This window comes from Anabrus simplex, chromosome 5 (genome assembly GCF_040414725.1).
Source record: "Anabrus simplex isolate iqAnaSimp1 chromosome 5, ASM4041472v1, whole genome shotgun sequence".
NCBI classification, from domain to species: Eukaryota; Metazoa; Arthropoda; class Insecta; order Orthoptera; family Tettigoniidae; genus Anabrus; species Anabrus simplex.
This window is the reverse complement of record NC_090269.1, coordinates 5329615-5343829: the sequence shown is the minus strand read 5'-3', so window position 1 is coordinate 5343829 and position 14215 is coordinate 5329615. Positions and strand designations below refer to the sequence as shown.

Below are 14215 nucleotides of genomic sequence, written 5' to 3'. Positions count from 1 at the left end.
ACGCGAGTTGAGGCATCTTGCCCTTCCTAAATAATATTTTGAGTGTAAATTATATGTGCTGAATCTATTATAAGGTACTGTATGTATGTACAGTATAAATATTAAGTTGTTTGTGGGTGGACAAGATGGAGATGTAAATTTTATTGTGAGTAATATTAGACTTTTGATAAACTTTAATTTTCAGTAAATTTAATAGTTAAGCGTATGATAACTTTTATTTATGGGGGGAAAACCTGGTATGTTATCTAAATTCAATTTCAGGGGTAGACAGGTAAGGTTATATAGCAAGTTTGGAGCATCGTCAGGCTGATGACTGTCGCTTGGGAGAAGGAGTTATGTCATGCTCTGTGAGTCAATTATTCCTGTAATTGTTTGCAGGTGGCGTCTAGTTTCATTTAAACCCTTAGCCAAACAGTTATAACTTGGCAGTTGATTATGAAAGTGCTACAATCCAGACTATATCTACACATAATGGAACATCTAGAATGAATCGTCTAAGTTTCGGAATTAAAACACCGCCATCCGAATTTAACCGAATCATTTCACAAATCCTCAGGGGACTTCCAAAAAGAGAAGCCTATTTTGACGACTTAATCGTACACGGATCAACTCTGGAGGAGTGCACACACAATTTGCGGTTATGTCTGGAGAGATTGTCTGATTTTGATCAGCATATCAACCAAGCTAAGTGTTGTTTCTTTGAATAGAGAATTGAATACTTGGGCCATAATACCATTAGTAAGTCCCTAGATAAAGTTAGAGCTGTTAATGACATGCCTCGTCCTACAAACGTTGATGAACTACGCATATTTTTGGGACTAATCACATACTACTCCAGGTTTATATCAGATTTCTCCACCATGTCATATCCATTACGGCACCTGCTCCGCAAAGGCCAACGTTACATATGGACTTCGGAATGTGAAATCGCATTCCTCAAGTTAAAAGCAGAGTTGTGTAGCGATAGGGTCTTAACGCACTATGATCCAAAATTAACAATAGTTCTGACGTCACATGCAAGTCCAACAGGTGTCGCCGCTGTCCTTAGCCTTCTAATTGATGGAGAAGAAAGGCCGATTGCGTATGCATCACGATCACTGACTGTATCAGAACAGAACTATAGCCAACTAGACTGGGAGGCTTTGGCAATTATATTTGCTGTCAACAACTTTTACGCCTATGTTTTTGGTAGGCACTTGACGCTAGTGACTGACAATGAACCGCTAACTCGTATTTTTCAGCAAAACAAAGCTCTATCACAGATGACATCTGCTCGTCTACTACGATATGCTTCGTTCTTGTCGAGATTCGATTACACAGTTCAATTTAAGAAGGGTGCAGAAAACCAAAAGGTTGATTGTTTATCGCGAGCTTCCCTACAGCAAGTCCATTCTTCAACAGATATCTCCATTGGAGATCAAGTTAACCAATTATTTACGCACCTAATTTTTCAAATTTCAAGCAAACGAATCACATTTCACAACATCCAGGATGAAACACGTAAACATGAACTCAGTAAACTTGTTTTTGATTTACAGAATGAACAGATGGCTTCAGAATATACTCTGAATGAGGGTGTGCTGTTTGGACAAGACAGAGTTGTTATCCCTTCCAGACTAAGAGATCAGGTTTTAAATAAACTCTACGAAACTATTTTGGGCATCATGAAGATGAAACAGCTGGCTGGTCGCTACGTCTATTGGCCTGGAATTGATCGAGACATTGAACGCCTAGTAAAAGGATGTCAAACATGTGCATTGACAAGAGAAAATCCACCAAAATCACCAGTGCATCCATGGGACGAACCAAAAGAGAACTGGGAAAGAGTGCATATTGATTATTCAGGGCCTTTTGAGAACTGCAACTTTCTGATGTGTGTGGACACGAAATCTAAATGGGCAGAAGTGCACATTTTACGAGATACACCAACAAGTACCTCCACAATCGTGTTGCTAAACTGTATATTTGCTTCTCATGGATTTCCAGCAAGCATTGTCTCAGATAATGCAGCCAGTTTTCAAAGCAATGAATTTCGCACCTATTGTTCAAGAAATGGATTTTTTCAAAAATTCATTGCACCTAGTCACCCAGCCACTAATGGCTTAGCAGAACGACATGTTCAAATATTGAAGAATCGTCTCCGTTCTGCCTCAGATGATAATGTCCTAATATATGAGAAAATACAAAAGATTCTGTTTCGATACCGCGCTACACCCCTTGCATGTGGAAAGTCACCAGCAGAGGTTTCTTCCCTATCCGACCTCAACCTTCATTATCCGTAGCCAAACCAGGACGATCGTTTCAAGTGGGGGAGAGAGTCCAGGTGCGCTTCTTTTGCAATAACAAGTACACTTGGAAATTTGGAAAGGTTGTAAAGAAGTATGGTCAGCGACACTACCTACTTATTTTGGACGAATCAAGAAGGACACTGAAACGCCATATTGACCAAATGCGCGGGACACTGATTCAACCTAAATGAGTTACATTTAAACCAGCCCAGTCGTACGACGTACCTAGATCTCCGGATTGCCATGTCTCGGTTAATTCTGATTTAACAGTATCACCACGCCAAGATCCAGCTGTTCCAGTAGAAAATCCATCAACCCCAGTGACACCACGACAGAATCCCGATGTTCCAACAAATGTACGTGTCCGTAGATCATCAAGACAGACTCGACTGCCTGTGCGGTTTTGTGAACCAACTCAGCTCGACTGTTCTGTGAGAAGTGAAGTACCTTTTTTCAAAATTCAATAGATCACTTGTTTTTCCCTTTTTTTAATTCGCCTATATTCCTTACCTGATAAGTTCACAGCTTCTAAGTGTTTATTTAAAATTCAGTGTGTAACACATTTCTAAGTGGGGGAGACTGCAGTATGAGTGCGCTAGTAACGACACAGAGATGTATACTCTCTGGAGAGAACAGCTGTTCTTCTCATTGGAACTGTCATTGTAATGAATAGTTTACGCCATGCTGTGCAACAAATGCATATCATAATAAAATAATGTTAAGTACTGGATAAGTATATTTAGTAGAGTGTTCAGAACATAACAATATATTTGCATAATTCAACTAGTTTAATGCTCGATTTTACACAGTGTTGTAGTGTTACGTGAGTTTCCCTGTTCACTGAATTTCTGAAAATATTATTCAAAAATTATCAGGCGTCCGATGATAATGCCGGAGATTCATCACGAGTGATAAACAGTATGTCTTCAGTGATGTTATTCCCGGTAAGCATGACTGCAGTGTTGGCAAAGCAAACGCAGGCCACAGCTTATCCACCTTAACTCTGTATTACATGAGACATGTTTCTAAAGCACCTCCTAAAATAAAAACATTCAACAATGTAATTCATTACGGACAGTACATTGTTATTGTATCCGGTCAAACTGCTACCAATATAGATAACTTTCTTCTTACAACGAAAATTAAAAATGTCATGGGTTTCTGTCCTCCTTCTTTCATTATTGTCTGCCTCCGTTTCACACTCTGGCATCGCCCCAGTGATCGAGAGTCTGGAAGAACTTCGCTCAAACTGTATGGGACACATCAGAAAGCACTCAGGAAGTGCATCTCCTCACAACGCTAGTATAACGATGAACAAGATAGTAGTCCAGCTAGCGAAGTGAACTCCCTCTTTACAAACAGTTACCATAGTCTGATTTCCTGCCCATAATCACACAACTGGAAAATGTCACAGCTTACAAGACGAAAGCATTATGCTGAAATTCAGCCCGCCATACCAATGCAAATCTGGTTCAAGAAATTGAAACTAACTCGCAGAAACTTTTCATCTTTAATAAGAATGCGTCTGGGTCATGGATGATATCCGAGTCATCTACTCAGGATCAAGGTCTCACTGCCCAGAAGACCCTGGAGAAATAGCCGAACACATCATATTGTCATGTAAGAAGTACTCCCAACAGCAGAACCATCTGTACTCTTCTTTAATAAACTTAAATACCCCAATGCCAACGTCTGTTGCCAACCTGTTATCAGACCTAACTCCGCAATTATGCGCTGTTATTTCCCAATATTTATAAGATATGACATTTTTCAACCACGAAATGTATGTATCATAGATATATGCTCACTCTGTAGATGCTGACCACATGATCATCCAAGGCCTAACGCTATTAGTAGTAATAAAAATAAAATAAAATAAAAACATTCTCGGCCTGTGACGTAACCACAACGTCACTGGCTGAATAGCGTACGCTCAACGCCTGCTGCCCGACAGCTTACAGTGATGTGTGCCCGCGGGACGAAATGCCCAGCATGAGCACCTCTGTCTTAGAGGGACGTCCGTTTACTGCATGCTGGTGTGGTTGGCATGGAAACGTGCGCCGACCCACTGCAGTTGCCATAGAGACAAGCCTGCTTGGAGTTGCCAAACCTCTCACTTCTGAGTTACGTACAACAGAACACAGAACGAACAAGTGAGCCGGAAGCGAGGGGAAGGAGAAAGGAATGTGGAAATGTGTCAACACTGTGCAATGCTCCTCATTCCTGCCTTATCTGTCAAAACGCTTCTTTTAATATTACGGGTATAATCGGCCATTGTATCACCACTACAAGCCTCCTTAGTAGGACAATGCAGTGACAGTGCGCTAGTTAATACATAAAGTGGTTGTCGCAGAGGGACAAATACAGCAATGAACGAGGAAAAAGGATGTACCGCAGAAACAACTTGCTAAGCCACGAAACATCTCGGTGGAGGCGGACAAGTGAGGACTTGAGGACCATGGGAATGTAGATAGAGACAGAAGGACAGGTGGTTTGTGTAAACGTGGACTATAGATGGCTGCAACGATCAATGAATGATTAATAATGTAGGTAATAATGGTATTGATTTAACGTCCTACTAAATACTTCTTCATTTTCCAAGACGCGGATGTGCCGGAATTTTGTCCCGCGGGAGTTCTTTTACGTGGACGAAAATCTATCGAAACGAACCTGGCGTATTAGATCGAACCCGTTAACTCGGACTCAGAAAGCCAGCGCTGTCTGAGCCACCCGCACTTTGCACACCTCGTCCTGTGTTATGGTCTTTCCTCATTTCATATCTTACTCTTTAGCATCAATTTTCCGATACACATTTTGCGTAGTTTTGTTAGGAAAGTGGCGAATAGTGTTTGGGATGATTTGTAAGGAATCTCTGTAAATACGTACGTTATGAAAATGATCACATTGTTTGAATTTTAAAAAATTCCATATCGTGTGACTACGCAGGCAACTGGTTCAATTTCTGTCTGTATCGAATGTATCTTTGACATCATTGTTTGTTCGAGTATAACGTCAAAAGGCTTGAGCATACTTTTCTGAAACCAGTATCGTTATATACAGAGTGATCGGAAACTACGTGAACCGGGTACATGAGCGTTACAGGGTTGGCCATACTGATAGCACTGAGAGTCGTTACTGCCCATAGCAGGACTGACTCTCTCACTGAACTCAATCGAACAAGTGAAGCTCGTCCAGTGTGCCGTAAATAAGGAGGCCGTCCCTTCGAGATACTTCCCGAGAGTAGAAGTCCCTGGAGTCCTCTGGAATGCGAAAGTTCTGGGTTCACCTTTCAGTTCTTCCTCACGCCGTCGGAAGGCCTGCAGATTAATCATGAATCAATCAATCAATCAATCAATCAATGATATGCATTAAGGGCTGTCATCCAAGTGGAAGATTTGCCATGAATTGTTTACCTAGCTTTTCCTTAAACGTTCTCAAAGAACTTGGAAATTTATCGAACATTTCTCTTGATAATTTATTCCAGTCCCTTACTGCTCGTCCTATAAATTAATATTTGCCCTAATTTTTCCTCTTGAATTCCAACTTTATCTTTATATTGTGCTATTTCCTACCTTTCAAAGCTCCGCCCAAGCTTATTCGTCTACTGATGTCATTCCACGCCATCTCTCCACTGACAGCTTAGTCGAGTAGCTTGTCTCCTTTCTCACAAGTCTTCCCTACCTAAAGTTAGCAACATTTTCGTAACAGTAATCCTTTGTCTAAAATCGACAAGAACAGATTGTGCCCATTTCCTTTGGATGTTTTCCAATTCTCGTATCAGTCAGTCCTGGTGCGAGTTCCATGCACTTGAACCCATACTCCAATTGGAGTCTTCCAGAGATGTATACGCCCTGTCCTTTGAATACTCTGTCTCTAAATACTCTCATAACCATGTGAAGAGCTCTGTAAACTTTCTTAACAATCTCGTCGGTATGATTACCCCAATGAAGATCATTCTTTGTAATTAACACCTACGTGATCCCTATGAGGGAAAGGAGTACTGGCAGAGGGGTGTGGCTCGTTTCTCTCCGGTTGCTTCAACGGCTACCGGGCAGGTGACGTCTCTCGCAGCGCAGGCTGCTCCCGAAACCTTCCAGTAAAATGGTGGACACTGTCACAATATTAAATAATTTTCTGCTAATGTGGAGTGTAATATTCAATCCTTCGTCTTACCCATCCATCGTCTGTCGTATGCCTCTGCTGCTCCGGGCGTACCGGATTCTTTCTTGTCACTTCGTCGACCGATCGACAGGGTTCAGCGGAGGGCATAACTACTTGAAATAATGAACAAAATATGTTTAGTAAAATGTATTACTCAAAAGTCACAATAAATATTGATTAATGAACAAAATATAAGAGGAATTAACTTTAGTAAAGTTTGTCACAAATTGACAGTCTATCATCCATCCTGCGAACGATTATGGGCTCAATAAACGTATCATATACGTAGTAGACTTCATTTATGAACTTCGATTTCGCGATGACTTTTAGAAGTGTTTTCAGTTCTTGGCTATTTTTCCTGTTATCGATCCTTGTTCGAATATTAGGAGAACTTGGAATGAGGCTCGAGAGTTCTTTGAGCCCCACAGAGCGATGACCTTCTGTCAGCTGCGTGTTGATATACAGAGGTATTCGCACTCACTGTTTCAATATGTCTTCATATGAGGTGTTGGTCACCTACAGTAGAGAGGTTGTCCTTGTTCCCTGTAACGTGAACCCACTTAAGGGTCACAACGCGACGAACCACCCCGAGCCGAGAAGTTACCGTACAAAACTGACAACAGCTTATTTTTCTTTCTTAATCTATTTACCCTCAAGGGTTGCTTTTCCCTCAGTTGACCTCTCGAGGCTGAGTGGACCCCGTTCCAGCCCTCGCACCACTTTTCGAATTTCGTGGCAGAGCCGGGAATCGAATCCGGGCCTCCTGGGGCGGCAGCTAATCACACTAACCACTACACCACAGAGGCGGACAAGATTTCTTAGCAGGGTGTCCATACTACAAAAAGTGTACAATTATAATATCTCCTCAGTTGTGTCAAACATTGAAGAGCTAAAGGGCCTGTGAGTTTTCCGTAGCTAAACTGAAAGTCACTTCTGGCCTAAAAGCAGTTCCGAAAAAACAGCCTAAAATCACTTGTTTTTTTTACTAGTTTTCTTTTTATTCAAATCCTAGCGAAATTAACTTACTTACATAATATATTCTGTAATGTGTTTTTTGGTTCAATAATTTGAGGTTTTTTTTTCAAAAAATGTCCACACCGAATTTAGTTACAAGGGCTTAAGTGAAACTCTGTATTGACTCACATTAGCGCTCGAAGTGGTAGAAAAGGCAAACTGCTAATGTAATCCACCGGATAACGATGATAATGATCATTATATCCCGCTTGGTGATGTTCCCTGCGCTTTGGTGGGCCAGTGTCGCCAAGCAGCCACCCTCTTCCCCAACAACAAGCAAAGGGAACCTCGGCCGGAGAACTGTTCCTGGCATTTTCATTGCTTATTCGACCAGTGAAGTATTCTGTTCCGTTCTCACGCAACGCAGCAAGCTTTCAGAAGGCAGATGGAGAAAAGTGCTTTTCTCATGAGTGGAATTACGAGGTTTCCATTGCCTAACAACTACATATGAATATAATTATTAATGCAACAATAACTATTCTACTATATACGTATTGCTTCTGAAAAATAATTGAAGTCAATGAGTGGATTTCGATGGAAAAAATGTAAAAAGGGCATTGCATCATAAGTAAGCATTTTTACATACCTAGTCAATGGGAGGACACGTATTTTAGAATGAATAGTTGGAAAGGGAACATCGTACAGTGGTAGACAAAAAGACTACACAAAAACAAGATTTCATTGGAATTAGCAGGCTCAACTCTTTTCTGAACTACTCACTGAAGACACAAGCTGCGATAAATATTCGTACCCCTTGAGACGACCCAGCGTACCACACTCTGTTACTAACTTCCCCACATTCTCTTAGTACGGACGAAACCATGGCGCATCCACTCTCTGTTCAACAACATACACAACTGGATTTCGTCATCATCCTCCTCATCTCTTATTTCTCTTGTCTTATACATGATGTACCCATCCCATTTCTTTAGACTATTCTGGCTTTATTTTTGTATTAAACACCATATTATGCCCCTCATTTTCCTTCTTGCCATATTATCTGCCTATGTCCTCATACTCCAGGTTACATTGCAAAATTCTCCCAGTGACCTATTATTTTTTGTTGCTTTTCAATATCCTTATCTCTTAGAACTACAAGTTCTTGCTGTTCTATCCAATCCCTTTCCCCCTCTTCCCCTGGTGCACTGACTTGAACACATCCATTTCTCTCACTTTCATCCTTCGAGTACTTTTACAGTATAAAAGTGATTGACAAGGGAATTATCAATGAACTCAATTTTGCCAACTTCAATTTTGCTGAAGTAATCTACGTCGTATAGGAAGTTCACTTACCAAAAATTATCTGCGACTTTCAACTGGAAGGTTCCAAAATCGAAACCGCAATCCTGAGAAACATAATAGTATGGGGTGTTAGAGCTACGTTTGGGCAGCCCTGAATACTGATGGAACTTGCACTACCACTTGATGGACTGTTCAGAGATGTCCAACAGCTGCTACAGTCCTAATATTAAAAGAAACGTTCTGACAGCTGGCACAGGAGGGAGGGCTTACTGCAGTGCCGCTGCGCTGTGCTGCCACAGTCCTTTCTCCCTCTCTCTCTCTCTCTCTCTCTCTCTCTCTCTCTCTCTCTCTCTCTCTCTCTCTCTCTCGTGTTCTTTCAGACCGCTGTATTCTGTTGTAGCGTGCCACAAGATCTAATTGAGAAGCGAAAGGTTTGCCAACTCCAAGGAACAGCAGGTGCTTATCCATGGCGACCGCAGTGGGTCTGCCCCGTTTCCATGCCAACAACGCCCCTACTCCCTTCCGTCCACTTAGGCACCCTCCCTGCGCTAGCTGTCAGATCGCTTCTTTTAATATTAGAACTATAACTCATTAGTTTCGTACGACATATTCAGGGGTCGACTTTGGAACCTTCCAGTCATTTTTCGAGGTGAGCTTTCTATAGGACGTAGATCATTGTACAAACTGTACAGGTATGAGTAACACGCAATAAATGGTGCTTGTGTTTCACTGGGCATGGCAGGTGCAACAATACCATGGGACTCACTGAGGAAAGCAACGGGAAACCACCTCAATCCTCATTTCCTTACTGCCCTGAAGATGGTTTTCCGTCGTTTCCCATTTTCACACCAGGCAAAATGCTGGGGCTGTACCTTAATTAAGGCTACGGCCGCTTCCTTCCAACTCCTAGGCCATTCCCCTCCCATCGTCGCCATAAGACATATCTGTGTCGGTGCGACGTAAAGCCCCTACACCTCCTCAGCGACACCTAGGCGATGTTTGACCTGTTGAGGATCCAACCAATCTTTAGGCTAAGTGCAAAGCGTATATAGAGGGTTTCCACCCTGTCAGTTGATTGCTAATCTGACTGCATTCAATGTATTTATATGCCAAAATATTTTCTTTCAGGTGAGTCCAACAACCAGGCTGTTGTCTGTGGAACTTGCCCCAGAAGGAACGGGTAAGCAAAAAATTCCATGCCAGTGGTTAATTTTCGAGCTTTGGTATGAACTAGTGATTATTAATTATTACATTAGTACGTCCTTCTAAAGTTGAAGCAATGTTACTAAAGTAAGTAAAATAATTAACTGAGATATCCGTAATTTGTGCGCCGGAGTTAGAGCGTGTTTATGAAGCTGTGTACCTCACCTGACATCAGCACACGAATTTAATTATCTTGTCACATTTCTTACTATGATGTAAATATGTCTCATGGCTGATGGTCATCTGCCATACGCGATGTTACTTAGCGACCGTGCAGGCTGTGATGTGAAGTACTGGTGGATGGCCATGACTGAGGGACGTATAGAACAGTCTTTTATCGGTGTCTAGATAACTGATTATTTCATTGGTGATAGTTTCATATGGCCTGTATTAGTTTCCCCCAATCAACATGTGAATCGTACACTCGACTCCAAATTCCTTACACAAGTCTCCCTCAAACGATTCGTTAAATGCAAATAAATTCACCGCTATCAATTTGAATTCCATTTATTGGAAGACATATTTATGATAATTTGATTTTGTCCAAAGGGAATTTTACACTATATTTTCTCAACAGATGCCTTCCTCACAACATTAGATCTACCTTTCATATGTCCAGTCATCTGCTCTACGGTTCACTCCGCGAATTTCTTTGCTCTGGTTATCAAACCTCCCATTTTACTCATCTATTTTACAGTTAACATCACTCCTCAGGCCATCAAACCTTTTAGATAAAACCTAGTGGTTATAATTTCTTAAACTCTTTCTTCAACTCCCTTACGGTTAACTGAATTCATTTCAAACTGAAGGCGAAGTAGGGAAGTAAAATTACAAAACCCGCCAAGCATGGACCCCGCAATGTGTGGCGACTATATTTTATATCAATAAGCAGCGACTGCGAAAACTGCAAATCAGTCCCTATTTTGTGGAAAAATAGTTTCTTTAAAGAAACCAAACAAACCTTTTTTATTCTAAAATTTAATTATTTAAGGTCATGGCACAATTATGCTGCTCAAATCTACACGACTTTTTCAAGTTGCTTTACGTCGCTCGAACATACATAGTTCTTATGGCGACGATGGGATAGGAAAGGGCTAGCAGTAGGAAGAAAAGAGTCGTTGCCTTAATTAAGAGACAGCTTCAGCATTTATCTGGTGTGAAAATGGAAAACTACGGAAACATCTTCTGGGCTGTCGACAGTGGGGTTCGAACCCACTATCTGCAGATTGCAAGCTCACAGCTTCGCGCCCCTAACCGTACAGTCAACTCGCTCGGTACATGAATATTAAGTGTTCAAATGGTCTCCATTCCAAAACTCGGTTATTCTTGGTTTTTGAGCTTTTCGAGTGGCATGTTTGCGTCCGGCGCTTGCGGCTGTCCAGTCGCTCCACAGCAGAAGTATGTTTGTTTGAATTTCAGATCGACCACGTTACAATGTTAAACAATACTGTCCTTTTCCTACTCAACTCCAAAATCACAATATTTTTTTAAATATTTTTAGACATGATATTGTATAGGCTTTTGGGCTTGTGCCGTATCAAGACAATAAGGTGAAATTCTTAACGTTTCGCAGAAAACTGTGCTCTGCGTCCTCAGAAGAATTCTCGACTGTCCACGAGAAAGGCTTCTCAAACAATGACACTTTCGAATTTAGAACGTTATAATAGAAGTAGAAGTGGAAATGGTACGTTCATTCACCACCAGATGGCCCCCAGGGCGTGGCACAACGCTAGCGTTCGAAGCGGAAGGTGACCGAACTAGCACAATCAGACTAAGCGGTTCACGTAACGTGTTTACGTAACATATGACATAGACATAAGCCTGGAATGAAACATCTGGCGACGAGGGTGTTTTTATTCAGTCCGTTTACCCTCCAGGTTGTTCCCCCCTCCCCCGAACTTAGTCGCCTCTACCGCCTCAAGGGCATTGTCCTGGAGAGTGAGAGTTTTGGTGTTGGATACAACTGGTAAGGATGACCAATACCTCTCCCAGGCGGCCTCACCTGCTCTGCTGAACAGAGGTCTCGCTGGGGGTTGTGAAGATTAAAAGGGACAGGCAAGGAAGTGGAAAGGAAGCGGGCGTGGCCTTAAGTTAGGAACCATCCCGGCGTTTGGCTGGAGAAGAAGTGGGAAACCACGGAAAATGACTTGGAGGGTGGCTGAGATTGAACTCCCGAGGCTGAGTGGACCCTGTCCCAGACCTCGTAACACTTTATAAAATTCGTGGCAGATTAGAAAATTCGAACCCGGGCCTTTGGGGGTGGCAGCTAATCACACAGATTTGGACTCTTCAAAACACTGTCAGTGAATGTGTGGCATGGCCGTGCGTCATTTGTTCTGTTCACGTTGCGCACAGTGAAGCTCAAACAGGAGTGAAGGAGAACACACATCTCGCTTTTCTCGGTAATAATCGATAATAAAAAGTCTTATAATCCTTGTATAAATCGATTAATTCAGCAATGACTGAGTGTCAAGTTCTTTTACTTTTTTGTCGTAAAATATGATTTTCGCAAATAAAATAATTAACTTATAATGAATTAGCCACACAGTCTCAATTATTTGCTAAATTAACATTTGGAGCAAAAATTTGCATTTTGTCGTATTTTAAATTGTGGTAACTAATGTTTTACCGCACTTTACAACTATAAAGACTCATTTATTAACTCATAAAACATACATTCGCGGTTATCGCAGATTTCCCAGTCCCTATCATTAAGTTTTTTTGTATTTTTTTCGACTACCTGCTTTACGTCGCACCGATAAGTCTTATGGCGGCGATGGGATAGAGAAGAGCTAGGAGTGGAAAGGAAGCGCCGTGGTCTTAATTCACAGCTCCAGTATTTGGCTGGTGTGAAAATGGAAAACCACGGAAAACGATTTTCAGGGCTGTCAACGGTAGGGTTCGAACCCATTAACTCCCGAATGCAATCTGATAACCACTTGCTCGGTTATCACATAATGATATTACAATATGACACTGCAATAACACACCTGACTGTGAAGATGAAGTTGGCGAAAACATTACTTTGGAGTAACTGGGAGGCCCGTCAATTAAATCATTACAATTACATTTTTTTTTAAATATTTGGCTTTTGGCCCCATCAGCCATACACCCAGCAAACATTAAAAAATGTACAAGCTGCACAACAATGCATATATAAATATGACAGACACAGGAAAGAAGTGACAGAAATGGCAGACAGAAAATATCACCTGTCACAGTATCTTACACAACACACACTCCCTGGTGTTCTGACATTCATAAATCATGATTTGCACCTTATTTTAACGTGACGTTTTTGATTAAATAAAAGAGGTAAAAACAAAAGACACAAATTATATATCTAAATCACTGTCTTTGAGAAATTCTGGTAAAATCGCGTGTACTTTCTGGTTGACAGCAGAAAGAATAACTGGCACGCTGGTTGGAAGTGGAGTTCCAATTTTAACCACTTTTGAGAGCACTGCTGTCCGTGCAGCATTGTACTTGAACAACGTGGTTCACATCTGCGACACACAGAGGTTCATAGTCACACGTGGGAGAGTGCAAACAATTTATATTAATGGCTAAGTTTTCGCTAAGTTAGAGCTAGAAGAGAGTAAGATCTTCGACGACATAGTTGGCCCAAACTACAAAAACAGGATCTACATAAAAATTTCTACTCGAATATAGACAAGATCACAGATTCTGCAACTTCTTTCAGCACATTGATTTCTTCTGTCGCAGTTTTAACATTACTGTTATTATTACTTCTTCTTCGAGTTGATAATGGAGAATGAGTGGCAGGAGTATTATTATCTCCCCTGAACTTGTGACACCCGTATTTCAAGTTCCCGTAGTGAACTCTGATGACATGCTCGCTGTGAGGTTAGGGTCAGCTGTGATCTAACTTCTCCAGTCGTGACTAATGAACGGGGCAATGTCAAGATCACCTTTCACTTACTGGCCGAGTTCCTCTTCCTACACTCTACTCCTCTATGTTAAACTTACACATTTAGTTTGAATGATAATAATAATAATAATAATAATAATAATAATAATAATAATAATAATAATAATAATAATAATAATAATAATAATAATAATCCCCAGTACTGTTCAATCTAGTTTTGAAAAAAACGATTCGTTAATGGGAAAAAGTCCACAGTTCTAACTCTCTAGGCGAGCAACTCAATGTTTAAAATATCCCAGGGATATGAACTACGAATTTTAGGTAAATAAAATATAATAAAGTATGTGAATACATTACTGAAAATTCTTAATTATCGTTATCCTGTGGATTAGATTAACAGTTTGCCTTTCTCTAC

The 14215-nt window shown here is 41.1% G+C and overlaps 1 protein-coding gene across 3 annotated transcripts in view; it reads left to right on the top strand.

Moving 5' to 3' along the window:
- Positions 1 to 14215, top strand: part of LOC136873656 (uncharacterized) — a 482836-nt gene that overhangs the window by 242955 nt on the left and 225666 nt on the right. Inside the window, exon 3 of one of the 3 annotated variants that reach the window (XM_067146731.2) lies at positions 9834 to 9885. The exons of the other annotated variants lie outside the window; for them this stretch is intronic. The gene's annotated coding sequence lies outside the window, so the exon portion shown is untranslated. The remainder of the gene's footprint in view (positions 1 to 9833; positions 9886 to 14215) is intronic. 3 annotated transcript variants of the gene reach the window in all.